At 44.2% G+C, this 26,815-nt stretch overlaps 1 protein-coding gene and 1 pseudogene across 6 annotated transcripts in view; one reads left to right on the forward strand and one right to left on the reverse strand.

The window, feature by feature from the left end:
- CAMTA1 (calmodulin binding transcription activator 1) overlaps window positions 1-26,815 on the reverse strand; it is an 894,875-nt gene that overhangs the window by 387,929 nt on the left and 480,131 nt on the right. The window lies entirely within an intron of this gene.
- LOC113622248 (dnaJ homolog subfamily A member 1 pseudogene) lies at window positions 8,086-9,350 on the forward strand (annotated as a pseudogene).

A 26,815-nucleotide genomic window follows, 5' to 3' on the forward strand; every position in this document is an offset into this window, starting at 1 on the left:
CCGAGAATGAAGGATGGCTACAGCTAAGCAGCTCACCTTCCCAGCCCGTCTTTCTGTTTTTTCATATTTACTGTCTCCCCACATACTTCTTCCCTAGCACATCAGGTTAAATTTATTTTAAAAAATTGTAAGGACATCTAAGATTCCTGAGGACAATTTGATAATGTGTATCAAAATGAGCCTATCCAAACTCTGGTTATAATAATATGGAGTAAATATGATATTATCCCCTTCAGTTCAAACTCTAAGCTTGGTATCCAGAAAATATCTCCACTCTCCTATAATAGTGTCTGAAGAAGGGCTGCCCAATACAAGAAGATCCAACAGGGTTAGGGGAAGATGCTTAAAGAGTATGTCTTCAACTGCAGATCAGGAAAAGCCTGCAGAGTTTAATTCATCACAACAGAGAGCATATGCCCTGAGGTGCAAAACCAATCCACTTATGTTTGGGACAAAGGAAACAGGATAACAGACTGGCATCAGAGAACTGCCAGGATTCAAGGCTGGTCTAGAGAACTGGATGTGGGAGAAGGTCAGAGAAGAGGATAGAAGACATTGAATTGATAGCATCCCTGAAGCTTCTTATTTCTATTGGCTGGGGAGAAGTAAAGGTTCATGGAAACATTCAACTCCCTGTGATAAGGACCTTGACTGTGATTCAGAGGAAATTCCTGTTAACCAGAAACACTGCCTTGGACTGTCCCTTTAGGAAATTCCTTCAAAGAAAAATTAGGAACAACAAGAGGAACCAAAATCAAATGAGTATAACGATACAGAAAAAAGTAGAAGCCAAATAGAAACAAATGGATTTAGAATACCCACCAGAAAAATGTCATGGAGCCACTAAAAATTGCTGAAAAACATTACCATGAACTCAAAAATATTAATAAAACAAATGTCTCTTTAAAATAAAACCTCAAAGCAGAGATGCACAATCTCGGGAAAGGTACAGCATGGCATCAAAGGGGAGTAAAACAAGAGTAGGCAGAGCTCAGGAAAGAAGTAGAAAAACAAAATAAAGCCATTAGAGACATGAAGTCATATTGGAAACAGACTGAACGAGAGCAAACCTGCTGAAAAGACAATAAGGGACAGAAAGGATGGCATCTGGAAAATGAGCAAAAATGAATGGAATTAGTTCTGGCTCTGGGCAAGATGAAGTGACCACACAAAGAAGCTATAAAACCCAGAGCGATGCTGGACAGCAATTCGAGGACTCTGAAAAGGAAATAGTAGCAGACAGACTGGAGAAGAAGAACCAGAATTAGAAGTGCTACAGAAGCAGCTATGAACCACCATCTTTCCTCATCTTTGAGCGTAACTCAAGACAGCCTGAAACTAAGAATGGGGCACTAGCATGTGGAAAGAGAGAGCCCAGGAGAGCCTATCTAGTTGTAGCTCAAGAAGGAAGCAAAGGGGGCTTCTGATACTTAGGGAGAGTAAAGCAAATGCCCCACTCTTCTTTTTTCTGTTCCCTATACCCCAGGCCCCTGGCAATCCTGTGGTGGTGATGGTAGAAACAGCAGGGCCCACAGGTGCCTAAAACCATGAGGGAAGGGAAACTTCATCACCACTAGGAATATTTGTGGGCCCAAGAGGGTGTGGCAAACCCCTGGTGCTTTTCTCTCTCCCTCTCTCTCTCTCTCTGTATGTCTCTCTGACCTATGGCTGTAGCCTTTGAGGTAGACAGTCATCAGATCTGCCCAACAGAGCAAGGTTAGTAAAGCCCTAGATTTCTGGCCAGAGGACTGAAAAGGTGAAGCCCAGGGAGATGGTGGAGAGGGAGAATCCCATTAGGTTGTTCATGAATTCCTAGACTCACCCCCAAGCTGTGTACACATGGATCTGATCCTAAATAGTATGCCAAAGACTTTGAGGTAGACTGTCCCAGACTGGCCACTGGGCAGTCCGCACACAGGACAGCTCCTGGTAGGAAACAAAGTCTTTGAAACAACTAACGTTGAAATCACAACTCACAAAATGTGGTTGGAACTTATAGCTTGAACCCAACTATGTTGATTGTCTGCTAAAGCAAAAGTATCCAACATTTCCCTTGGGATATAAACAAGACCCGGAGACTCATACCATAATAGTTGAAATGTACAGAATATAACCCAACATTGACTGGTATAATAAGAACTAGAAAAATCTCAACTTTCATGGGAAAAGATACGTAGATGATGAAGTTACCTGACAAAGACAGTTTATAAAATTATTCCAAGAAGTAAGAGTAAACACTCTTAAAATAAACAGAAGCACAGAAAGTACCAGAAAATAAGTAGAGAATATAAAGAAGAAATAAATGGGAATTTTAGAACTGAAAAGTAACATAAACCCAAATAGAAAACTCATTGGGTGGTTAAATAGCAAAATGGACATCTAAGAAAAAAAAGAGTTAAGTGAGCTTAAAGATAGAACAATTGGAATTATCTCATCTGAATGACAGAGAGGAAAAAGATTGAAAAAAAAAAAACAGAACCTCAGGGAACTGTAGGACTATTGGTTTACCTTTTGTGTTAGAGTTTTGGAAGGAGATGAGAAAGACTGTGGTGTCTGTGTGTGTGTGTGTGTGTGTGTGTGTGTATGTATATATATGTGTATATATATATATATATATATATATATATATATATCAGTAAATAATGGTTGAAAACTTCCCAGATTTGGCAAAAGATATAAACTCACAGATTTGAGAAGGTGAATGAACTACAAACAGGATAAATCCAAGAAATCTATAATAAGACACATCATAATCAAACTGCTGGAAACTAAAGACAAAGAAAAAAAATCTTGAAAGTGGCCAAAGAAAAAGTGACACATTACTTACAGGCAGAGGTCAGCAAACTATGGCCCATGCACCAAATCTCACTGTCTGTTTTGGTAAATAAAGTTTTATTGAAACATAACTATAACTATCCCTTTATGTATTGTGTATAACTTCTTTAGTGTCACAATGGCAGAGTTAAGTAGCTGTGACAAAGCCATATGGCCTGCAAAGCCAAAAATATTTAATATCTGGCCCTACACAGAAAAATGCTGCTGACCCCTGTTATGGGAAACAGAAATTTGAATGACTCCAGATTTCTTGTCACCAATCATGGAGGCCAAAAATAAGTGAACTAACATTTTTTAGGCAGTGAAAGAAAAAACTCAACCCAAGATTCTATATATAGCAAAAAAAAATACCCTTCAGGAATGAAGGAGAAATAAATCCAATATCGGATGAAGAAAAACTAAGACAATTAGTTGCCAGCAGACCTGCTTTAAAAAACTGCTAAAAGAAGTTCTTCAGATAGAAGGGAAATTACATAACAGAAGGAAAATTGCAACAACAGTATTGAAGGAAGAGCAACAGAAATGGTAAACATCTCGGTAAATATAAAAGACTATTTTCCTCTCGAGTTCTTTAAAAATCTTTTGATGGTTGAAAGCAAAAATCGTAACACTCTCTAGAGGGGTTTTCAATGTATATAGTTGTAATATATTTAACATAAAACAAAATATAAATAGAGGAGAAAAAGGACCTATATGGTGGCAGGACTTCTATAGTCTATCTGAAATGGCAAAATATTGATTATAAGTAGATTGATTCTAAGAATTATACTGTAATCCATAGAGCAACCACTAAAAAAACTGTACAAAGAGTATAGTCAAAAAACACAATAGATAAAATAGAACACGAAAAAATTTCAAATAACACAAAAGAAGGCAGGAAAGGGAAAACAAAAGGACAAAAACATAAGAAATAAACAAAAACCAGATAATAAAGCACACCAATAAGTATATTAAATATAAATTGTTTAAATGCACAAATTAAAAGACAAGAGATTTTCAGAACAGATAATAAAAAATATGACCCACCTATATACTGTTTACAAAAACTCACCTCAGTTATAACAGTATGGGCAGATTAAAATTTAAAGGATGTACTATGTAAACTATATAGTATACATAGTTTACTATACTATGTAAACACTAGGCAAAATAAAGTTTCAGTGACTATACTACTATCAGAAAAAGTAGATTCAGAGAAAAGAAAATTATCAGGGATAAAGAGGAACATTACATAATGATAAAAGATCAATTCAACAAGAAGACATAACCCCAGATGTGTATGCACCTAACAAGAGAGCTTCAAAATATATGAAGCAAAACCCGAAAGAACTGAAGGGGAAAATAGACCAATCGACAACTGCAAATGGAGACTTCAATACTATTCTCTAACTAATAAACAGAATGAGTAGACAGAAAATCAACAAGGACACTAATAAAAACTGAATAACATATCAACCAACAGAATCTAATGGATATTCAGAGAGCATTCCACCCAACAACAACAGAATATACATTCTTTTTAAATGTACATGGAATATTCACCAAAAAAGACCATATGTTGGGTCATAAAACAAACCTTAAAATGTAAAAGAATTGAAATAAAGCAAAGCGTGTTCCCTGATGGTAATGGATTTAAACCAGAAATCACTAACAGGACCATAACAGAAACATCTTCAATACTTGGAAGTTAAAAAGAAAACTGTTCTAAATAACCCACAGGTGGATCCATAGGTGAGTCCAGAGAAAGTCTCAATAGGAATTGGAAAATATTTTCAATTAAATAAATGGTTAAAATACAGCATATCAAAATCCGTAGGATGAAGCTAAAGCAATACTTAAAGAGAAATTCATAGTATTAAATAAACGCTTAGAGAAGAAAAAAGTTCTCAAATCAATAATACAAGCCTCTATCTTAAGAAACTAGAAAAGTCAGAGCAAATTAAACCAAAGTAGCCCAAACAAGAGAGATAATAAATGTAAACATGACTTGCAAATGAAACTGAAAACAGAAAAACAACAGAGAAAATCAATGAAACCAAAAGCTGGATTTTTTAAAGATAAATAAAAATAATAAACCTCTTGCAAACTTGACAAAGAAGACAAAAATTACCTATATCAGGAATAAAAGAAGAAATAGATAACCTGAATTGTTCTCTAACTACTAAATAAATTGAATTGGTAGTTTAAAACCTTCTGAAAAAGAATTCTCTAGACCTAGATGGTTTTGCTGGCAAATTCTACCAAACATTTAAAGATGAAATGATATTGATTCTACACGATCTCTTCCTGAAAAGAGAAGAGGAGATACCATTCTTCAACTTATTTTATGAGACTAGCATCACCTTGATACCAAAACCAGGCAGAGATAGTACCACAAAGAAAACTACAAATCAATATCCCTCAGGGACATAGATGCAAAAATCCTCAATAGAATATTAGCAAGTCAAATTCAGCAACATATAAAATGGATAATATACCATAAACAAATGAATTTTATCCTCAGAATGTAAAGTTGGTTCAATATCCATAAATCATCAATGTAATCCACCATATTAACAGTTTAAAAAAGAAAAACCATATGATAATATCAATTGATGCAGAAATAGCATTTGAAAAACTTCAACATTCATTCATGAAAAAAAAGTCTCAGCAAAATAGGAATAGAAGGGAACTTCCTCTTCCTGATGAAGGGCATTTATAAAAACCTACAGTTAACATCATACTTAATGGTGAAAACCTGAAAGCTTTCCCTCAAAGACTGGGAACTACACAAGGACTCTCACACCTATAACATTATATGGAAGCTTTTTAGCCCTTGCAACAAAGCAAGAAAAGGAAATAAAAGTCATATAAATTGGAAAGGAAGGAGTAAAATTGTCACTATTTTCACACAACATGATTGTCTACATAAAAAATCCCAAGAAATATATCCCCAAAATTAACACTCTTAAACTTCACATGAGCTTAGCATGGTCACAGGTACAAGGTCAATACGTAAAAATCAATTGTATTCCTATACACTAGCAATGAACAACTGGAAACCAAAAAGTTTTTTGAATACAATTTACAATAGTTCCAAAACTTTGAAATATTGCATTAGCCAAAAAGTTTATTCTGGTTTTTCCTTAAGATGTTAAGGAAAAACCCAAATGAACTTTTTGGCCAACTCAATACTTAGGTAAAAATCTAACAAGTTTTTACAGGATCTGTATGGTGCAAACTACAAAATACTGGTGAAAGTAATCAAAGCAGACCTAAATAAATGGAGATACACATCACAGTCATGGATGAGAAGACTCAACATAGGAAAGATATAAATTCTCTGCAAAGAGATGTATAAATTTAATGCAGTATCAATCAAAATCCAGCAGGAATTTTTGTAGCTATAGACAAGCTGATTCATAAATTTATATCAAAAGCAAAGAACTAGAATAGACAAAACAATATGGAAAAAGAAAAATCACATTAGAGGAATTAAACTACATGCTTTAAAGACATTATAAACCTACAGTAATCAAGACAGTGTGGTATTGATGAAACAATAGACATATGGATCAATGGACAGAATATAAAGTCCAGAAAGAAACCCTCATTGATTTTGATAAAGGTGCAAAGGCACTTCAATGGAGAAAGGACAGTTTTCAACAAGTGGTGTTGTAACAATTGGTTATCCATATGCAAAAAAAAAAAAAATAGGATACTTGACCTAAAACTTTATATAAAAATTAACTCAAAATGGATCATAATCTAAGTTAAATACATAAAATCATACAATTTTTAGAAAGGAACATAGTGGGGAAATAATTGTGACCTGGAGCTAGGCAAAGGTTTCCTAGACAAAACACCAAAAGTAAGATGCAGTTTAAAAATGATAAACTGGACTTCACTGAAATTTCAAAACTTTTGTTCTGTGAAAGGCACTCTTAGGATAATGAAAAGTCAAGGTACAAACTGGTAAAACAAAAATTGTCAAATCACATTTATGACTCAAAAAACGCAATTAAAAATGGGCCAAAAAATTGAACTGAAGCATTGCTAAAGAGGATATAGAAATGGCAAATAGGCACATGAAAAGCTGTTAACATCATTAGCCAGTAGAGAAACACAAATTAAAACTACAATGAACTACCAACACACATCTAGTAGAATAATTAAAAAATAAATAAAAAATAAAACCCCAAACAATAAGAATGGTTTATCTGTTTCTTATAAGGTTAATCAAACATTTACCATATGACACAACAATCTCACTCCTGGGTATTTACCCTAGAGAAATAAAAACTTATGTTCACGCAAATACGCATGCACAAAAGTTTGTAGCAACTCTGATCATAATCAACAAACATGAGTTTGTTCAGTGAATGGGTAAAAACACAGTGGTTCATCCACACAGTGGAATCCTACTGAGCATAACAACTTGGATGAACCATAAGACATTACGCAGAATGAAAGAAGCCAGTCTCAAAGCTTCCATACTGTATGATTCCATTTGTAAGACATTGTGAAAAAGACAAAACTATGGCAACGGAGCACAGATCAGTGGTTGTCGGGGCTTCAGGGTGGGGTAAAGGTGTAACTACAATAAAAATACCAACCAGGGCTTGCTCTTAGGTCTGGACAATCATTCTAAAGTTCATCAGAAAAATAAACAAGTAAGAGCCGCCAAGGACATTCTGAAAAAGATAAGTGATAAAGGTGGGTTTGCTCTATGAAAAGGAAAATGTATCATAATCTGGAGTGTAACAGTATGAGTAAACAGACAAATCCCTGAAAAAGTACAGACCATCCCAAAATAGATCCAAATACCACTGGGAATTTAGTATATGGCAGAGAGGGGACGTGCCCATCAACAGGTTAAAAAGTGGATTAATTCAATAAATAATTTGGGGACACTTGAGTATCTCTGTGGGGAAGAAAAAACTGTATACTGACTCTATTCCTTCTACCTTAATAAATTCCAAATCAATGAAAGATTTAAAGTAAGAACAAAATGAAACAATTAAAGTACTAGAATAAGTTTTTTGTAATTTTAGAGTAAAAAAAAAAAAAAGCTTTTTTCACTATGTCACACACTTTGGAAGCCATAAAAGAAAAGACTAATAAATTGGACTATTTAAATGTTTTGGGGGGGGAACTTTCCAGAACACTCGGTGAAAAGGCGGAGGAGCAGCGGCTGCCCGAGCTGCGCACGGCGACCTGCTCCTTCCCACTCCCCCACACCAGCATCAGCCTGCTCACCAGCGGTAGGAAATGGTGAAGGAAACCACTTATTATGATGTTCTGGGGGTCAAACCCAATGCCACCCAAGAAGAACTGAAAAAGGCCTACAGGAAACTGGCCTCGAAGTACCACCCTGATAAGAATCCTAATGAAGGAGAGAAGTTTAAACAGATTTCTCAAGCTTAGGAAGTGCTCTCTGATGCAAAGAAAAGGGACTTATACGACAAAGGAGGAGAGCAGGCAATTAAAGAAGGTGAAGCAGGTGTCGGTTCCGGCTCCCCCATGGACATCTTTGATATGTTATTTGGAGGAGGAGGCAGGATGCAGAGAGAAAGGAGAGGTAAAAATGTTGTGCATCAACTCACAGTAACCTTAGAAGATTTATATAATGGTGCAACAAGAAAACTAGCTCTGCAAAAGAATGTGACTTGTGACAAATGTGAAGGCCGAGGTGGTAAGAAAGGAGCAGTACAGTGCTGTCCCAATTGCCGAGGTACTGGAATGCAAATAAGAATTCATCAGACAGGACCTGGAGTGGTTCCGCAGATTCAGTCTGTCTGCATGGAGTGCCAGGGCCATGGGGAGCACATCAGTCCTAGAGATAGATGTAAAACTGCAACTGAAGGAAGATAGTTCAAGAGAAGAAAATTCTAGAAGTTCATGTTGACATAGGCTTGAAAGATGGCCAGAAGATAACATTCCGTGGTGAAGGAGACCAAGAACCAGGACTGGAGCCAGGAGATATTATCATCGTTTTAGATCAGAAGGACCATTGCTGTTTTTACTCGACGAGGAGAAGACCTTTTCATGTGTATGGACATACAGCTGGTTGAGGCATTGTGTGGCTTCCAAAAGCCAATATCTACTCTTGACAACCGAACCACAGTCATCACTTCTCATCCAGGTCAGATTGTCAAGCATGGAGGTATCAAGTGTGTGCTAAATGAAGGCATGCCAATTTATCGTAGACCATATGAAAAAGGTCGCCTAATCATTGAATTTAAGGTAAACTTTCCTGAGAATGGCTTTCTCTCCCCTGATAAACTCTCTTTGCTGGAAAAACTCCTACCTGAGAGGAAGGAAGTAGAAGAGACTGATGAAAGGGACCAGGTAGAACTAGTGGACTTGATCCAAATCAGGAAAGATGGCGCCATTGCAATGGAGAAGCATATGAGGATGATGAACATCATCTCCGGGGTGGTGTTCAGTGTCAGACCTCCTAATGGGGCCAGTGAATAACACTCACTGCTGGCATTTTATTTGCAGTAGTGATTGAGTGAAGGACTATAATCATAATAGGCTCGCTACTTGCTACTGTTTGTTTTAATATTCAACTATAGTAGTGTTTTAAAAGTTAAATGAAGAATAAACTCGAATATAAAAGCTCAAAAAATGTTTTTTGAACAGGTAGAATACAAAGGTTTTTAATCAAATAAAAACTTAGAAATTATTTAAGATACATATTACAGAAAAAAGGGCTAATTTCTGTAATATATAAAGAGCTTCTCCTAACCAATAAGAAAAAGACCAACAATCTAATACAAAATTTTATAAATATGTGAATACATAGCTCATAGAAAAAGAAAATACATTCAACTTTCTTCATAAGATAAATGCAAAGTAAAACTATGGGATAACTCCTTGTATATGCCAGAACCACATGAATAAAACAGTACAATAGTATAATGTTTAGGTAAGAATGTGAGAAAACAGACACCTTCATATGATGTTGCTTGGGGTGTAATTTAATTCAGCATTTATCTATCGGCAGAGTGTTGATTAAATCTAGTGTGGTACGTTCATTCTGTTGACTACCAGCTCCCAACTCAAGTCTTTTCCTTGCTGTCGTAAAGGAAAGCTTCTCCCCTGGAGTTCCACAGGGACACTTGCTCCATCAGCTCGTTGCTCGTGGATCACCCTCTCAGTGGGTCTTTCCTAATCTCCCAATTTAAAATTGCACCCACTTCCTATGCCTTTTTTTTTCTGCTTTATTTTTCTTAATGATGCACACCACCATCTGACATACTATATACATTTTTTCATAATTTACCGTCCACCTCTCCTCTCCAGAATGTGTATCAGAAAGGGCTACTCTGTCTTTGGCACCTAGAACGATGCTAGGCACACAGTAGCTGCTCAATAATACTACTGACTCAGAATGAGGCAGCTCTTTACGTACTAATGGAAACCAACCTAATACAAGTTACAGTGTTACATTGAAAAAGCAAGATGCAATATGTGTATGAAGTATGCTACATTTGCGCAAGGGAAAAGAAAGGAAAAAGTGTCCATCACTGGAAGGATCGATGAGAAACTGTAACATGTTGGCCTCTGGGGAGCTGATTGGGTGAGGCAGGGTGGGAAGTAGGGAAGGGAGACTTACTTTTTACTGTATAGCTTTTCTACCTTCTCAATTCTTTATCCTGTATTATTCCTTCAAAGTTTGCATAATTTATAGTTTAAAAATATATAACAATATGGGACCTCCCTGGTGGTCCAGTGGTTGAGACTTTGCCTTCCAATGGGGGGAGGGGGGTTGGTGGTGCGTGTTTGATCCCTAGTCGGGGAGCTGAGATTCCCACATGCCTCGCGGCCAAGAAGCCAAGACATAAAACAGAAGCAACATTGTAACAAATTCAATAAAGACTTTAAAAATGGTCCACATCCAAAAAAAAAATCTTTAATAAAAAAATACATAACAATCTTAAAAATATGAAAGTCCTCTAACCTATTATACCACTTCTAGAAATTTATCCTAAGTACATAAAACCTGTTCAAGGATAATCATTGAAGTATGGATAGAAAAAAATCTGGAAACAACATAACTAGGTTATGTTGTAGGTTAAGTCCCTGCAAGGAACTACTGTACAGCTGTTAAAATATATTTATCTGTGTTGATTTAAAGTTCACAGTATATTGCTGGTTAAAAATGATACCTTTCTAGAGTGTGTGTGAAAATGTGTGTGTGCTCACTGGGTTTAGGGGGGACTTTTACCGTCTATACATTTTTATACTGGTTGCATTTTTATAATAAATTACTTTTGAGATCAAAACAAAGACAATGAAAAAAATAAGGTCACTTCTTCAACAGAAAGTTGTATAAGATGAAACATGCAAAATAAGTTGTTTCTCCTTATAATTATTTTAAATGTTTCTTTAAATTTCCAAGCTGCATTAAAAAAAAACACACAATGGCAATGAAAATATTTTCATGTTGGAGAAAATACAAGGTCTCTTTCACTCACACCTTGCAGTAATGAAGGCCATGCTCTTTTTTTTTTTTTTTCAGTACGCGGGTCTCTCACTGTTGTGGCCTCTCCTGTTGTGGGGCACAGGTTCCAGACGCGCAGGCTCAGCGGCCATGGCTCACGGGGCCCATCCGCTCCGCGGCATGTAGGATCCTCCCGGACCGGGGCACGAACCCGCGTCCCCCGCATCGGCAGGCGGACTCTCAAGCACTGCGCCACCAGGGAAGCCCCAGGCCGTGCTCTTTAACCAAGAAAGAAAGTGCTCTTGCCATGATCTCAGCTATTAATTTTGGGCATAAGACAGGAAGAAATCAAGTAATAATGAGTGTGGTTATAATAGTTAACATTTACCTCATGTTTAATCTGTGCCAGGAACTGCTCTAAATAAATGCTTTTATGTGCAGGAACTCACAGAATGCCCCCAACAGCACCAAGAGGGGGGAGACAAGGATACACCCCACTCACAGATGAGGACAATGAGACAGAGTTTGTTCAAAGTCACCCTAGTCACCTCCAGCACCCGGGTACCCTTCTCCCCGGGCCTCAACCCCTGCACTGCCATTACTTGTTAATTTGCCCACCTCCTCAAACAGATGATGCAAATTTTCAGACTCATTCAACTGTGGATTTCCAGCCTAGCACAGTTCAGAAACACAGCATATGTTATTGAACCTTTGTTTATTGAATCCATGTGAACGACAAACAAAGAAAAAGGTCCCAACCAGGGCAGCCCAGCACCCGAGAGGTGCTACCTGCAGGGCTCCCGCTGAGAGGAAAGACCCTCATGAGGGACTGCCAGGGGAGAAGCCCAACCTGGGCTCTAACTAGGAAACAGATGAAGTACCCCAACTCCTTCCAATTTATAGCATGAGCTTGCACAACTACAAATCTTATAACCGCAGATATTAGAGGCGCATATTTCATTACTTTCGGCATTGCGTATTTATAATTTAGCGGTGCGTAAAAATTTATAAAGGCAAAACTAGTGGTTGGTTAATGACGGTTACCGTGGCAGACCATATTTAGTGTATTTTTCATGTCACGGAAATCTGGCCTGGGACAGAGTGCCACATTCATAAAACAGGTGATGAAAAGGGGGAGACATGGGCCAGGGGTTTTGTGACAAAACGCTCCTAGACTCACAAAGGCTGTCCCTCTACTGTCAGCGAGAGGCGAGCTGCTCCAGAAAGGACACGTGAGAGCAGAGGCAGAGGGATCAGAGGCATCTCTCGATGAGCCGGATGCACGGGAGCCCACTGCCAGCCCAGCTTCAAAGAGCAAAGCTTTCTGATGGAGAATAGTTAAGACGAGAGACCCCCAAGAGAAAGCGGTCGATGCTACTGCTGTATTGACAAATGTATAATTTTATCTTGGAAAAAGAAATCCTCTGCCTTTCCAAAAGTGAGTCCTAAAATAGCTGCCTTTCAAGGACCAGCGTCCTAATTGAGTTTTTATTCATCAGTGGCTACAGATGAGCCAGAGCAGGTCCTGGAAGTTTATCCCCGAAGCCATGGTCTGGTCTCACAACTCATCAATTCTAGGCATTGGATGACATGGCGCCGGGCCCAGGGGCCGGGAAAGCCTGCAGCCCGGCCCCATTACAGAGCTCAGAACAGCTCAGCTCCGGGTAGGGCTGGGAAGGCGGAGGCCTGATGCTGCAGGAGGTGACAGCTGGCTGGGCGGGGGCCAAGGGGAATGACGGCTTTGCAGCAGAGATCCCAGGAGCATCCCTCCTGCCCCCCAGCCTCCATCGTCCCTGCCCTGCCCTCCGAAGATAATGAAGAGCTTTGGCTTTTCCTGTCCTGTCCACACTGTGGGGAAGAGGTGAGGGGACTTCCGCGCAGGTGTCATGAAATCTATCCGGAGGTTAAGCACTGCCAAGCTCTGCTCAGGCCACCCCAGGGTCAGGCAGAGCCCAAAGTACTGCCTGTCCAGAGGCTGAGAGGGACTCTCCCCAGGCCCCACCTGGCAACCCCCCTACGGTCACCAACAAGGGCTGAGAAACCGTAAGACCCCTCGGACTCCCCAAACACAAAGTCAAGGGATTTGATAAACAGAGTCATCTATTTTCACTTAGTACAACAATTAAAGCAGATCTATATTTTCAAACCATCACCCTAAACAAGTCAAACCACACTATAAATCAAAAAGGAATAATTAAAACCTACAGTTCTCACAATACCACAGAGTGAGGCAATCACAAGGCACTTCTAATGAGCAATTTATGTAATTAAAAAAGTCAGACCCGTAATATGCAAAGAACACTTCAGTGAATTACTGCCAGGGACTCTGTGCCCTTTGATCCTCGTGCCTGGCCTCTGCTGCTGTGACTTCTCAGTCACCCTCTCCTTGTATTTCTGGGCGCCTGGAAAATAGCCACAGAAGATTTTCTTCATAAGCTCAGACTGTGCCTCATACTTAGAAAGCACCTTTAATACCGACTTGCATAAAGGATGGTGGGTAATTGCTGCTAGCATCCAATGTGAGCACTGTATCTCATCTATGATACACAATTTAGAAGCTCTATTCTAGTAAGAGAATTTTATGACTTGCTGTCACGATAAATAAAAGTTTACGGCATAATGGAATTAATATTTACTTTGAGTGCAACACAGACTATTCCAATAAAGTTGTTCTGGAATCACTTTACACCAGGACAGTTGGGAAATGTTGCCAACCGACAGCAGGACTCGAATTCGCTTCCCCTTATCACCCGCCGATGACTGACAATCTTTTCTGGTTTCTGGTTCAATCTGTTTCCGGACAATTTTTTAAACAATTGCTGTAGTTAAAAACGTTGGTGTTGGATGTGACGTGTTAAATGTCTGCTGAGCTGGCGGCACGTGCAGGGGTGGGGCAGGAGGAGAAGGGGAGAAGGAAGGGGGGTGGTGGTGGTGGGTGATTCCGTGCCAGCATCTGAAGGAGCCGCTTTGGAAGAAGGAAAGGACGTGTTCTGAGTGAGCCCCTCTAACGCTGTTGTTTTCAGAAGGGCATTTGTGACTCATCGGACATTCAATCTGTTGCTTTTATGAGAAGGAAAATTTTTAAAAAGAATACTAGCTCACATCTAAATTACGCAGTGGCTGCTTGATTCTAACATAACTATACAGCAAGCAATTCTCTTACTTTATCCTAAATTATAATGTACTGAAGGTGCGGGGAGCAGTTATTCCAGATCTTAAGAGAGTCAGAACCGCAGTCAGGTTTACCGTGAAACTACCGGCACTGAAGCTTCAGGACTGCCCCCCCGCCTCACCACCCGTGTGTTGCATGGACAGACCCCTTCCAAGATGCTAGGCCTAATTTTGTGTTCATGATTTTGTATTTATACAAGATCCCCAACTGTATTGGCTTCAGACCCCATGAAATTGGCATCTGCCCCTGATCAGAAAGAAACTTACATCTCAAAGCAAAACAAAACAAATTCCTAAGAGGAGAGGGAAATCCTGTCCCAGGGTGGGGTTGGGACCTCTCGAGGTCCTTGGCACGAGTGTTCTCGATGGCGCACGTGGGGTTGCAGTGGTGCCGCCGGGGAGGGGATGGAGATGTAGGGCTTTATCGGAAGGGTCCAGGAGACTAAGACACAATGGCCAGCTTCCGACTCAGGGGAGCCGCTGGCTGCCGGCGAGGCTGGATGCTCTCCGAGTCTGAGTCATGCAGCAGCAGGAGGCAAGTTGCCCAGATTATAAACAAGTGGAGAATTCCAGAGAAAGCAGGGATTAGTGGGGCGGGCCAGACCACCCACCTTCTCCCCCTGCCTTAGCCCCTATGAGTCACAGGCAGGATTGTCATAAGGGGGGAAGACAGCTGATGATGCTGTCACGGGGCCAAATGTGAAGCTCTTGTTCAGAGGCTAAGATGGTTTTAATAATATTCCTAGTGGTAAAGAGTGCCTTTAATATAAAGAAATCAAGTCGTTTCATATACTGTTTTGCTACAAAGAATAGTTTTACTATTGGCCTTCTTAACGACGAATCCATAAACACATAGAATGACCTGGGTAAGGACCCCGAGTCTCTACACCTCCAGCTCATATTTTGAAACAAAATTTTCATATATTTTGAAGATGAGGAGCCAGCCCCAGAGAGGGGGAGTTACTTGCTGAAGGTCACACAGCAAGTGAGGCAAGATGCAAACTCAAGACATCTGACTCTATTACGGTAGCCCCTTCGTTAAAGCAAGTCACCTCCTTAGGTCACTGCTGGAGGAGGAAGAAGCCAGCTGTGTATCCAGAAACCCTGAGCCTGGCTGGCAATGGAGCAGAGGGGAAGGGAGGCCCGAATGCTAACCTCTCAGGAGTGCCCGTCTTGAATGTTTTGCTGTTCCCCATCTCAGTGCGTGAGTCCAGACTCACCCTTCTCTCCAAGACGGTCCCTGAGTGCATCTCTGAGGCCTTAGGTCAGGGATTTGGGGGTTCTAGAACCTAGCACAATGCCTGACACATCTTAAGTGCTTAATAAAAGTTTGCTGGATAAACAATTTAGTACGGATCTATTGTAGAATGTATTGAGACATCTATAAAACATCCTTCAGATAGAAGTGATGAAATATGCAACAGACTTCTGGTACTCCAGGGCCATTCGGGCACAAAGCTCTGGAATTTCCCCTGTAGCAAGTCACGGGAATCCCAAGCCTGTAGATGGAGGGAGGTACCTGTGTGAACAGACCCCCAGGAGAGAGGGTGACATGCACCAGGTCAGAGAGAGCTACCGGTCCCGTTTCGATTCACAGAGAAAAGACAATCATTGTCCCTCCAAGCTGAAAATCCATTCCTGTCCACCCCAGGGACCCTGGGCGGAACTTGTCAGTGGCCCTTCTAGAGCAGAAAGTAGCTTTGATATAAGGAAGAGGGGAGCTCTGTTGCACGGGAGCATCCTGGGTTGGGGCAGGGGGACCATGCATCTCTGGGGAATGCTGAGGAGGAATTCAGCCCTTGTAGCTGCACCCAGGACCCCTGCCATGTTTCCTTGGCTCTTGCCCTGCACCTCCCCCTCGGGAAGTCCACCCAGTCCTCAGCCCTGGAGCTCTCTGTCCAACCACATTCCATAGAGTCTTCCTTGAGGACCCGCCCCTGCAAGTTCCCTACAGACACCAGCCTAAAAGTGCAACCACAACATCTTTACGATGGTCTTTGTTTATTTCAGATTGCAAATTGTCTGATGATTTTATTTCAATGAAAGGGACTGCTCTGTATCACACTGCAAACACATACAGAACTGTTGCCCATAAGGGTGATGATCTGGTGCAGGGGATGGGAGGAAACAGTAAACATTAAATCAAAGCGACTCAGCTTCCAGCCACAATGAAGGGACTGTAGCTAGACCTGCCCTCCTGCTGGAAACAGCCATAAAACTCGATGAAAATATCTGAGGCTACTCTTTGCAGGCACTGGATGACAGGCAGTTCAGGACTGTGATCCCATAAGACAGAAAACACACAAGGTGAGCCCTACATCTGCCGAATTTCTGGACCATTACGCAGGGAGGTGGGGTCCAGGCTGGGCACAACAGCCTCCCTGATCAGAGAAGGCAAAAGTCAGAATTTGGGGCTGCTGAAGCAGCTAGAATTTGAAGGTCTGAGCCCTGGAGAGAAGGGAGCTGTGTAGAAGGAAGTCTGCAGAAGTCTGCTTGGAGGTTCCTGGCGGGTACCCGGTTGAGGGCAGAGCTGCCCATATGCGGGGCAAGACTCTAGATACTATAGCACTGAAGGCTAAACAGCAATACTGGAGGTCACGCAGAGTTGGGGGACCTTGAATTATGGCCCAGCCAGATGTGAGAACCCTCACTGGGTACCTGCAGCATTCACTTAAGACTCCAGAAAGCCCAGGCTTAAGAGGAAGGACCACATCCTTGCATAAGCAGCAGAGTTTTCAACTAAGGGCAAAACCAAAATAGACCAACCATATCAAAAGAGTAGAACCGAGTCATCTGTCAGAACAAAAATCAACACGCTTTACAGGAAACAACACAATCCAGACTCCCTACAACATAAGTTCCATAATATCTAGAGTATACCATGTTCATGGATTGAAACTGGTCCACAGATTTAATAATCAAAATCAAAGAGAGCTTTTTCTAGGGGGGAGAAATCGTTTTTTGCAAAATTAGGATCTTTCTGAACATACAGTTTTACAGTTTCTTTTCCCATTGATCCTCCATCCCCATCCCAATCATACCCTCATCAGGCATTCGGCACAGCTAACCACTTCCTCTTCAGAGTTCCTCTCCACTTGGTGCCCAGGTCATCATGCTTTCCTGGTTCTCCTCTGCCTCATGATTCCCTTTGTCTCCTTTTCCTCTGCTGGCTCTCTCTATTTCTCCCAGACTGCTAAATGTTTTAGGTGTCATAGGGCCTCAGTCTTTGGTCATTTTCTCTCCTCTGTACACTTTCCCTGGGTGGTCACCCATGGCTGATGCCTACAAAAGTCTGCATCTCTGGTCTGACGGCTCCCCTGAACCCCAGATTATATATCCAATAGCTTACTCAACATCCACACTTGGATGTTGCATTTAATGCGGCTGAAACATACCTCTTGATTTTCCCCCTAAGCCCTCTCTTCTCCTATGATTCTCTATGTCCGTTAATGGCACCATCCTTCATCCAGTTGCTCAGGCTGCAATTTCGGAATCATCTTCATATTTTTCTTTCCCCTTATCCCACATCCAAGTTATCAACAAGTTCTACCAACAATATCTTCAAAATGCACCCCCTGTCAGCTCACTTTTCACCACCTCCACTGCTGTTAAAGTAACTGAACAACCATCTTTTCTTGTCTGGAAGACTGAAAGTGGAGCAATGGTAGGACGAGATAGGTAGGAGCACGGATGCTGGGGCCAAATAGCATGAGGCCAAACCCTGGCCCTGCCACTTACTAGTTGCATAAGCTTGGGCAAAGTACTTACTCTCTCTGTGGCTCATTTTCCATCTGTAAGGTAGAGTTCCTAATAGCACCTTCCTCCCTCAGAAGACTGGTACAAAAGACCTTGAGTCAAGGGTCCTAGAAGGCTCACTCCCTTTGGCTCTTCTCACTTGCTCTGAGGTGTTGTGAGTGTGATCTGCAGAGGTCCACATGGCAGGGAACTGAGGTGGCATCCAGCAAATAGCTAGTGATGAACTGAAGCCCTGAGTCCAACAGCTCATGAGAAGCTGAATCCTCCCAACAACCATGTGAGTGAGCTTGGAAGATCTGGGCCCATTTGGTCCTGGAGATGACCGCAGCCCTGGCTGTCACCCGGCCTGCAGCCTTGGGAGAGACCCCGAGCTGGAGGACCCAGCTAAACCATGCCTGGATCCCCAGCCCACACAAACGGTTAGGAATAAATATGGCTGTTATAAGCTACTGAGTTTTGGAGTAAGTTGTTACCCAAACATTGGTAACTGATACACCCTGCCTTCTTAGAGGCACCGATCACCTCCTGGATTGTATCTGTCCATTGTGTCAGTCTCCCCTGCTGCTAGTAAGCTACACGAGGCCATGGACATTATCTGTCTGGTTCACTTCTGAATCCCCAGGAACTAGGACCATGCCATGGCAAGCACTCAATAAATATTTGTTGCATAGATGAATAAATATCACACAGTGGGCCTTTTCCTGTGTGGTTATGTGATGTTGAAATGACGAACACCTGGAAGTAATTTGGAAAAGACTTCTTAATCTACACCCCCGATTCACAGTACCACCAGCTATTCAATCAGCCAGCGTGGGCTAGGACTCTGCCAGGCTCCATGGTGCAGACTGGAAAGAAACATACAGCAAACCCTCCCCTGAAGGAGTTACAATCTGGTTGAAAAGAAGAAGTCAGCTCATGAAAACGTATAGAGGGGTTTAGTTCTCAGTCGTGGGCCGCTGACCGAAAGATCTTACGTGGAGATCCGTGGGTCCCCTGATGACACTGAGCACGTGTGAGCCACGCGGCGCTCCAAGCATTGGACACATGCTGCCCCACATGTGTAAATCTCCAACCCCCAGAGAGGTATGTGCCACTGTGATCCTGATTTTACTGATAGAAAAGCAAAGCAGAAAGGACTTAAATAGCTGCTCTCGGTCATATGATGGGTAAATGCTAGAGCCAATGTCCGACACCTGAAAGACGACTGCTAGCCCAGCCCGTGCCCCAGCCCATACGCGGTGATTGGCCCGTGTCCCTGCTCACACGCGATGATTGGCCCATGTCCCTGCTCGCACGTGATGATTGGCCCGTGTCCCTGCCCACATGCGATGATTGGCCAGGCAGCCAGATGGAGGCGGGGTATGAGGGGAGGAAAGTCGACACCAGAATGACCTTGGAGACCAGGTCCAGTGCGGAGGGAAGCTGTGGGGAAAACCTGTGACCAAGGGCCTTGGCCTCAGAAGCCATTAGGGAAAGAACCCCCAGAGTCACTGCCCCATCACTCTACCTAGGCAGGGCTGTCCTCACCTGCAAGGAGTGATGGCAGAGTCAAAGAGTGGCAGTCTTCCCTTTAACCAAGTTCATAAGGCATAGGGATAAAATGAAAATTTATTAACGTCTGACAAGAAATCACTACTCCAAGGACCAGAAAGTTGTATGATTTAGAGCATTTTCTTTGGGAAACCGAAGGAGAGCAGCTCGGTGGTTTCTATGTTTAAGCCTTCGGGCAGAGGAGGCCAAGGCAGCCCTTTCTCCACAGGGCTGGTCTCACCACGGACCATGTATGAGCTGGCTGCTGGCCAAGACTGCCTGTCCCTCTGACGCTCTCTCTTGTCCTATGGACAGCTTCCATCAGGTGCAGTCGTTCTGGGGGCCTGAGTGCACTGTCCTTTAAGGTGACTGCCCATCTCTGCAGTTTCACAAGGATTTATGAGAGCTGTTGAGTTTCCCTCCTTGCCTGCACCCTGGAGAAACGCAGTGTAGCCCCAAACGCCTACGCTCAGCAAGTGGGTAAGAGTATAAACCCCCAGGGGGCTCAGACCAGGCTGAAGAGCACAGCCCCATCCACAAACCCACGAGGGAGTCCCCCACTACGTGGGGCTCGCCTCCACCTGCACCCCCTGCCCCCATCCGAGCACCCCAGCCATTTGCACTTCTAGGGAGAGCTTGTTCAGCAGTGATCTGCTCAGGCACCTCCTCCGGCGGGCGCCCAGGATTAACTGGCGCCCTCTGCACAGAAATGAGGGAAGCCTGGGTTACTCTGGGCTTGGGGCTCAACCGTGTTTCCCCTGGGAAATGCCTGCCCGTGTTACCCTTGCAGGTGGGAAGCATGAGGCTGCCGGCATGGAGCAGACAAAGGATTACAAAAGCCAGGTACTCATTACTACCAAAATCTCCTGCAACCAGCTCCAAGGAGACCCCAAAGGTATTTCTGAGCTTTTGGAGAAAGGTGGGCACGAAATAGCTCGGGACCCTGGCCAGCAATATTACAAGAAGCCGTGAAGATACTTCTCGTCCTCATGCCCAGGGGGAAGCCCCAATGCCTTGAGGCATTAAGCTGGGATAATTCGTGTCTGGAGTGCCCTACCCAGAGTCCTAAGTGGGATGCTACCCATTTCCAACTCCTCCACCCCTGCTTCAATTGCACTGAAATAGGAGCACTGTGTTGTAACGGATGAAAGCAGACCACCATATTATGAAAGCTGTAGTGACAAATGCGCTTCCCGGTGGATGGCGAGAAAACAAATGACAAACAAACGCGAACGGGCAGGAGCACATGGATCACAGAACAACCTGGGCCTTCGTGCCTTAGCGCTCTGTAAGCTCTATAAATCGGCTCGCCGCGACTCTCCCGTCTTGGCTGACAACGACCAAATGGGCTCTGCTCACTGAGCGCCAGGGAAACGCCAGCCCGGGAGTGGCCTCCAGGTGCGGGCAGGGATGATTCTCTCGGGCCGGCTGCCTTCCAGCACGTGTCATCCGGGACGCAGCGGGCCTCTGGCAGCAGCTTCTGAAGCTGGGGAGGCCTCTGGTCGCTGGGACAAGCTGTGCCTGTGTTCTTCATCCTCTACCAGCCTCCACCCCTACCCCCAGCTTCTCCAGCCCAGGTCCTTCCCTTTCTACTGGAAAGCAGTCAGTAGGTGGGGTACAGCAGAAAAATTACCACGGAAGTCAGCTGGGCTTTAGAACTCCCAGCGACCCAGCAGGGAGCCGGACCCGTGCCGAGTGTTTGCTGCCTCTTAGGGGATTCTCCAGGGTTCCCAGGAGAACGGGCGAGGACTGGCTTTCCGGCTTTCCGGGAGATCACTCCTGATGTCTGTCTATTTGGTGGTGGAGGATGGGCTGGGGTGGGCCCCTGCTCTGCAGGAACTCCTGTGCAATTCCCAGAGGGGAAGCAAAGCGCAGAAAACACTCGGCTTTGAACTGGGAGGCCTCTGGAAGGGAGCTGGGGGCGCGACGGCAATAATGCCAACTCGCTTGGGCAAAGTGGCTGAGTTTTCTGAGTAGGCAAATGCACCCCAGGCTGCAGGGGCCTCGAACAGGACAGGGAAGGAACAGCAGCCCTCAGTGATTTGTAAGGGCTGGGAAGGGGTTTCTTCAGAAGGAATTCAATCAGGGATCAACTGGGGTGGATCGGGGAGTGTGAGCTTCTCGCTCCTGAGTACAGAGAGTGGGGGACCTGGCATCTGGGCTGACGGTCCCAGGAAAGAAGCAGCACCGTTATGTATCATCTTCCAGAAGACAGTCAAGTCCTCAGAATGGATGGCGAGGCTGGGGTAGCAGAGGTGGAGGTTTTGGTTTTGCGTTGGTTTTTTTTTTTAAGATTTTTTTGACGTGGACCATTTTTAAAGTCTTTATTGAATTTGTTACAGTATTGCTTCTGTTTTATGTGTTGGTTTTTTGGCCCCGAGGCATGTGGGATCTTAGCTCCCCGACCAGGGATCGAACCGGCACCCCCTGCCTTGGAAGGCGAGGTCTTAACCGCTGGACCGCAGGGAAGCCCCAGGCTGAGGGGTCTTAACAGCACCCTCAGCCTCTCCAGTGTATTCAAGCTTCCCATAAAGATCCGAAAGAGATCCACATTCACTGGAGCGAAACACAAGGTGGCTTCCAGAAAACACAGGATATTGGCTCTGTCTGCTAAATAAGTTCTTTCAAATAACTTTTTTTCTCTCCTTTTCAAACTGCCAGTATGTAAGAGTCGTTCAGAATTGATCCCCAGAGAAGGCTCTGTCCAATAAACCTTCCCTCTAGCTCACATCCCAGGAAGCCTCAGAACAAGCCCCGCTTCAGCAATTCAGTCTCCGTATATTTTATTTTTAGAATATTTAATTTCTGGCCACCAGTCCTTAGGTCTCCAATCTGATTTGGTTTCTGTACATGGATTTTTCATAGTGTTGGTGGAAAATATATTTAATTTCAAATTTCTTTTCTTTGGCTGCCCCGTGCGGCATGTGGGATCTTAGCTCCCTGACCAGGGATCAAACCCGTGCCCCCTGCAGAGGAGGCATGGAGTCTTGACCACTGGACCGCCAGGGAAGTCCCTAATTTCAAATTTCTGCAAACTAAAATATTCAATGTAAACGTCAGAGCATGTGTGGGCCATCCATTCCCCCTCCCCGCGACGCACGCACCGGCTTTGAGATGGACGTGTGTGCCCTTGGACGGTGTTCTCAGATGTTTCCATTTACAGAGCCCCATCCAAACAGCGGGGGAAGCTGGCATCTGGTTTTCTTCCCTGCACCACTTTCTGTTTCCAGACAGTTGTTGGAAATGTGCCTCTAGAGTTCCAACTAAGAAGCCGAATTTAGGTGACAACCAAAAACGTTTCATGCTGATGACGCCAATGGAACGGATCCAGGCTGGCTGCCCTGTCCACACTGGTCATCGTTCCTGGGCTCAATTCTCTGCTCTTCCACTTCTGCCAGCACAGAAGAGTGAAGCGTTAAGCCCAGGGCAGGCTGGAGCTGTTCGGGCAGCTGAAGTAACCCCAGGAAGCATCCCTCCAACAGTGGCTAATTCATCACTAGGAAAAAATTGGGGCCTACAGGACAAGTAGATCATTTGCTAGGGGTGATGGGAGGGTGCACTTGGAGGAACCATCAGCCTACTGGGAGCAGGCACCTAATAGACACCTTCTTCCAACAACTGCTAGGAGTTATGCATTATTAAGTCTATTTTAGAGGAGGAAACTGAGGTTCAGAGAGGCCCACTGTGGTTGCATAACTACTGCACAGCAGAGTTGGGTCAGGCTGGCTCCACAGCCCACGTGCTCCCTACCATGGTGGCATTCTGTCAAGCACAGGGCTTCTGAGATTCCCCAGTGCAGCACCAGGTGGTCCTGCCACAGGGCAGCTGCTCCTGCTTCTCTCTACCTGCTCGAGTCCCCACGACCCCCAGCCGTGGGGCACTGCTCCTGAGCCTGGAGCAAAGGCCCACCTGGGGCTTTCAGTGGGTGCACCACGAAGAAATCAGACCCTGCCTTCCAGGCACCTTCCAGCACCTTCCATGGACCAGCATGGGGCCATGGTTCTGGCAAACTCAGAAGAACTTGGGAGCCCGTACCATGCACCCAGCACATGAGAGTCAGGGGTCAGTTCCTCCCCTGCCCTTGAGAGCTGAGTCATTTCACCTGTGACCCTATTGCCTCACCGTCCAAATCAGGGGAAATTCCAGAGCAGTAAAGTCCAAAGGAGCCTCAGAAAACATGCAGGTAAATACACAAACTGTGAAGATGTTGGGGATTTTCCAGTGATTGGGAGTTTGACTCCACTGCTCTCTTTCATCAGGGGGGACAAGTGAGAGCCACTGTCCCCACCGTACTCATGTCACACTGAAGAGGAAGATGGTGACGATGGTGAAAAAAAATGGTCGCAAAGGATCTGCACTTAAGAAAAGCTGAAGACAGCAGTCAGTTTAAATGTGGAGAAAGTATTTTAAATTTATCTTAATACAAGTGGGAAGATTAAGGCAGCAAGTACCTTGGTGGTTGGAGTTTCAACACTTTCCATCTGGAAATGCAAAGCGGCCTGACGGAGACCAGGGGCATTTCTCACAAATGCCACGCGTCCCAGTTACCCTCCCCGAAGGAAGGCAGTTAGAGTGCAGGAACCGGAGCCCCACCCATGGCTCTTTCAAAGTCTAAAAGTGAAGCAGATAAACTGCTTCTACCAAGGCTGCAGGTAACCAGTAAGGTTAAAAAAAAAAAAAGTTTTTTTAATCACCTAAATCCAGAGTCTACACATAATACAGGAGAAAACCTCGGCTAGGCCAGGTCCATGCGGCGCTGCCTGACTTTCCCTTTTGTGATGACTTTGACGAAAAGTGCCACACATGTGACAGCAAGTATACATGTCACGCTACTCTCAAATGCATCTCATGTGTCTGCCACTGTATTAGCTCCCTGGGGCTGCCGTACAAATTACTGCAAACTGGGGGGCTTAAAGCAACAGAAGTTTATCCTAGCACCGTTCTGGAGGCCAGCAGTCCAAGAGCAAGGTGTTGGCAGGGCCCATCTCTGTGTCTGTCTTCACAGCCTTTTCCCTCCCTGTGTCCATGTCCAAATTTCCCTCTTCTTATAAGGACATCAGTCACTGGATGAAGGTCGCCCTAATCTAGTGTGACCTCATCTTGATCTGGTTACATGTGCAAAGGCCCTATTTCCAAATAAGGTCACGTTCTGAGGTTCTGAGTGGAAATAACTCTGGGGGGAATACTATTTAACCCAATACACTCATGGTAACCATGAAGGAGGTACGGGGGAAAACACCCTTATTTCATAGATGAGGCATCTGGGCCCATATTCCCCTTTTTCCTCTGTCTCAGAGACCCTCTCGAAGTTTCAACCCTTCACCTGTGATCTTAACCTCTTGCTTTCCTCCGTCCTCTGGGACTGGCTCTCAAAACCAACCCTTTCCCTTGACTCTTCACTCTCGCCCCTTCTACTCATTTTCCCTCATACAGACACATGTGGAAGACCTCACCCCAACTTTGCTTCCACTACCCCATCTCTCCTGTTAATACCAAAGGTATGACAGGAGGGGTCTGCACCAACCAACTACACCTCCCACCACTTTCCACTCAACCCCTGGCATTCTGGCTTCTGTCCATCATTTGTTGTGCTGTCCAAGGGCACCAATAACCTCTTGGTTACTGTTCTCCTCCGATATGCTTCTGCTTCATGTAACAAAACGAACTGAAATCTTCCCAACCCTCGATTCACCCGTGGCCTCGCTGCATCCAGCACACTGCCCTTCCTCTGGGTCTTCATCCAAATTCTTCTCTTCCTGCTTCTCCCTTCCATACTCATGACCCCAGACTCCCTGTTGACTTAATGACCCACATCCTAGGTACTCTGTTCAACTGGTGTTCGCTAAGTATCTTTTAGGCTAAGGACATTGCAGAGATGCATATCTGACATTGATTCTGCAACTTAAAGTCTAACAGAGAAGATAAATTGAATAACCATAGTGCAAGGTAAAATGGAGGTAAAGTGCTCCAGGGGTTTTGGACAAAAAGCAACCCCTTCGTGCTGGAAAGCACTCTGGGTGTGAAGCTCTTTGTGTGGGCGTGTGTGAGTGGGGACCTGAGAGCCGTAATTCCTATTCCTGAAGCCTAGCTCTACCACTTACCAGAGGAAGTCAGGGAACCTCCCTGTACTTCAGATTTCTCTTTTACAAATAGGGATAATAGTGACACCAAGTCCATGGGATTCTCTGGAAAAGTAAGTGAGATAATATACATATGGTAGAGACTGGCTAGATGTTCATCAATGTCATTTCCTTCTCCTGAACCAAGAGAGACTACATTTCCCAGCCTCCCTTGCATGTAGACTGGCCATATGACTGAGCTCTGCCCAATAAAATGAGGGTGAAACTGATGTACACCACTTCCGGGCCTGGCTCCTTCTCTCTTCCCTGTCCTTAGGGCTGTGAAGAAAAGTCTCTGAGATGGTGGAGCCATACAACGGAAGGACTGGGATCCCTGAGTCACTGCCTGGGGGAGAACCACTCTGAAGAGGTGTCTGACTCTACTGGAGTTGTAATGTGAGTGAGAAGTAAACTCGTATTGTAATCAGCCATTGTACTGCAGGGTTCATTTGTTACACAGCATGGTCTAAGCTATCCTGACCAATATAACATGTAAAAATATCAGCTAGGATGATGATGAAGGAGGAGGGAAAAAAGAGGAAGGTGGAAGACCTTGGTTAGAAGAGCCCAGTCCAGTCCCCAGAGCAGCTTTGTACACACACGTTAGAAATCTCACGAGACCAGGCCTGCTCAGAGGTCTTTGCCCCCAGATGACCACCATGCCCCACGTCTGCACCATCACAATGGGATAAGACCCAACTGGAGCCCTAAAACAAATTAACGGTGATGCCACATTTGGCCTTCCTCACAGCAACGTGCATTCTGCAGACACGTGCGTGTCCTTGGCTGGGGCGTGGACCCTCCCACATGCAGGCGCCCTCCCCCGCCTACGAGCTGCTCACTTGGCTCCAGCTGCTCCCAGTCACTAAAATCCCCCTCTGGAGCATCCTCCCCTCCCCCAAGCCTGTTCAACCTGCCAAGTGTTTCGTGATAAAAATAACTTACTTTTCCCTCGTTCCCTGGTCTCCCCTGC

This window comes from Aethalodelphis obliquidens, unplaced genomic scaffold, assembly GCF_003676395.1.
Source record: "Aethalodelphis obliquidens isolate GAN/ISIS:26980383/991018 unplaced genomic scaffold, ASM367639v1 scaffold9, whole genome shotgun sequence".
NCBI classification, from domain to species: Eukaryota; Metazoa; Chordata; class Mammalia; order Artiodactyla; family Delphinidae; genus Aethalodelphis; species Aethalodelphis obliquidens.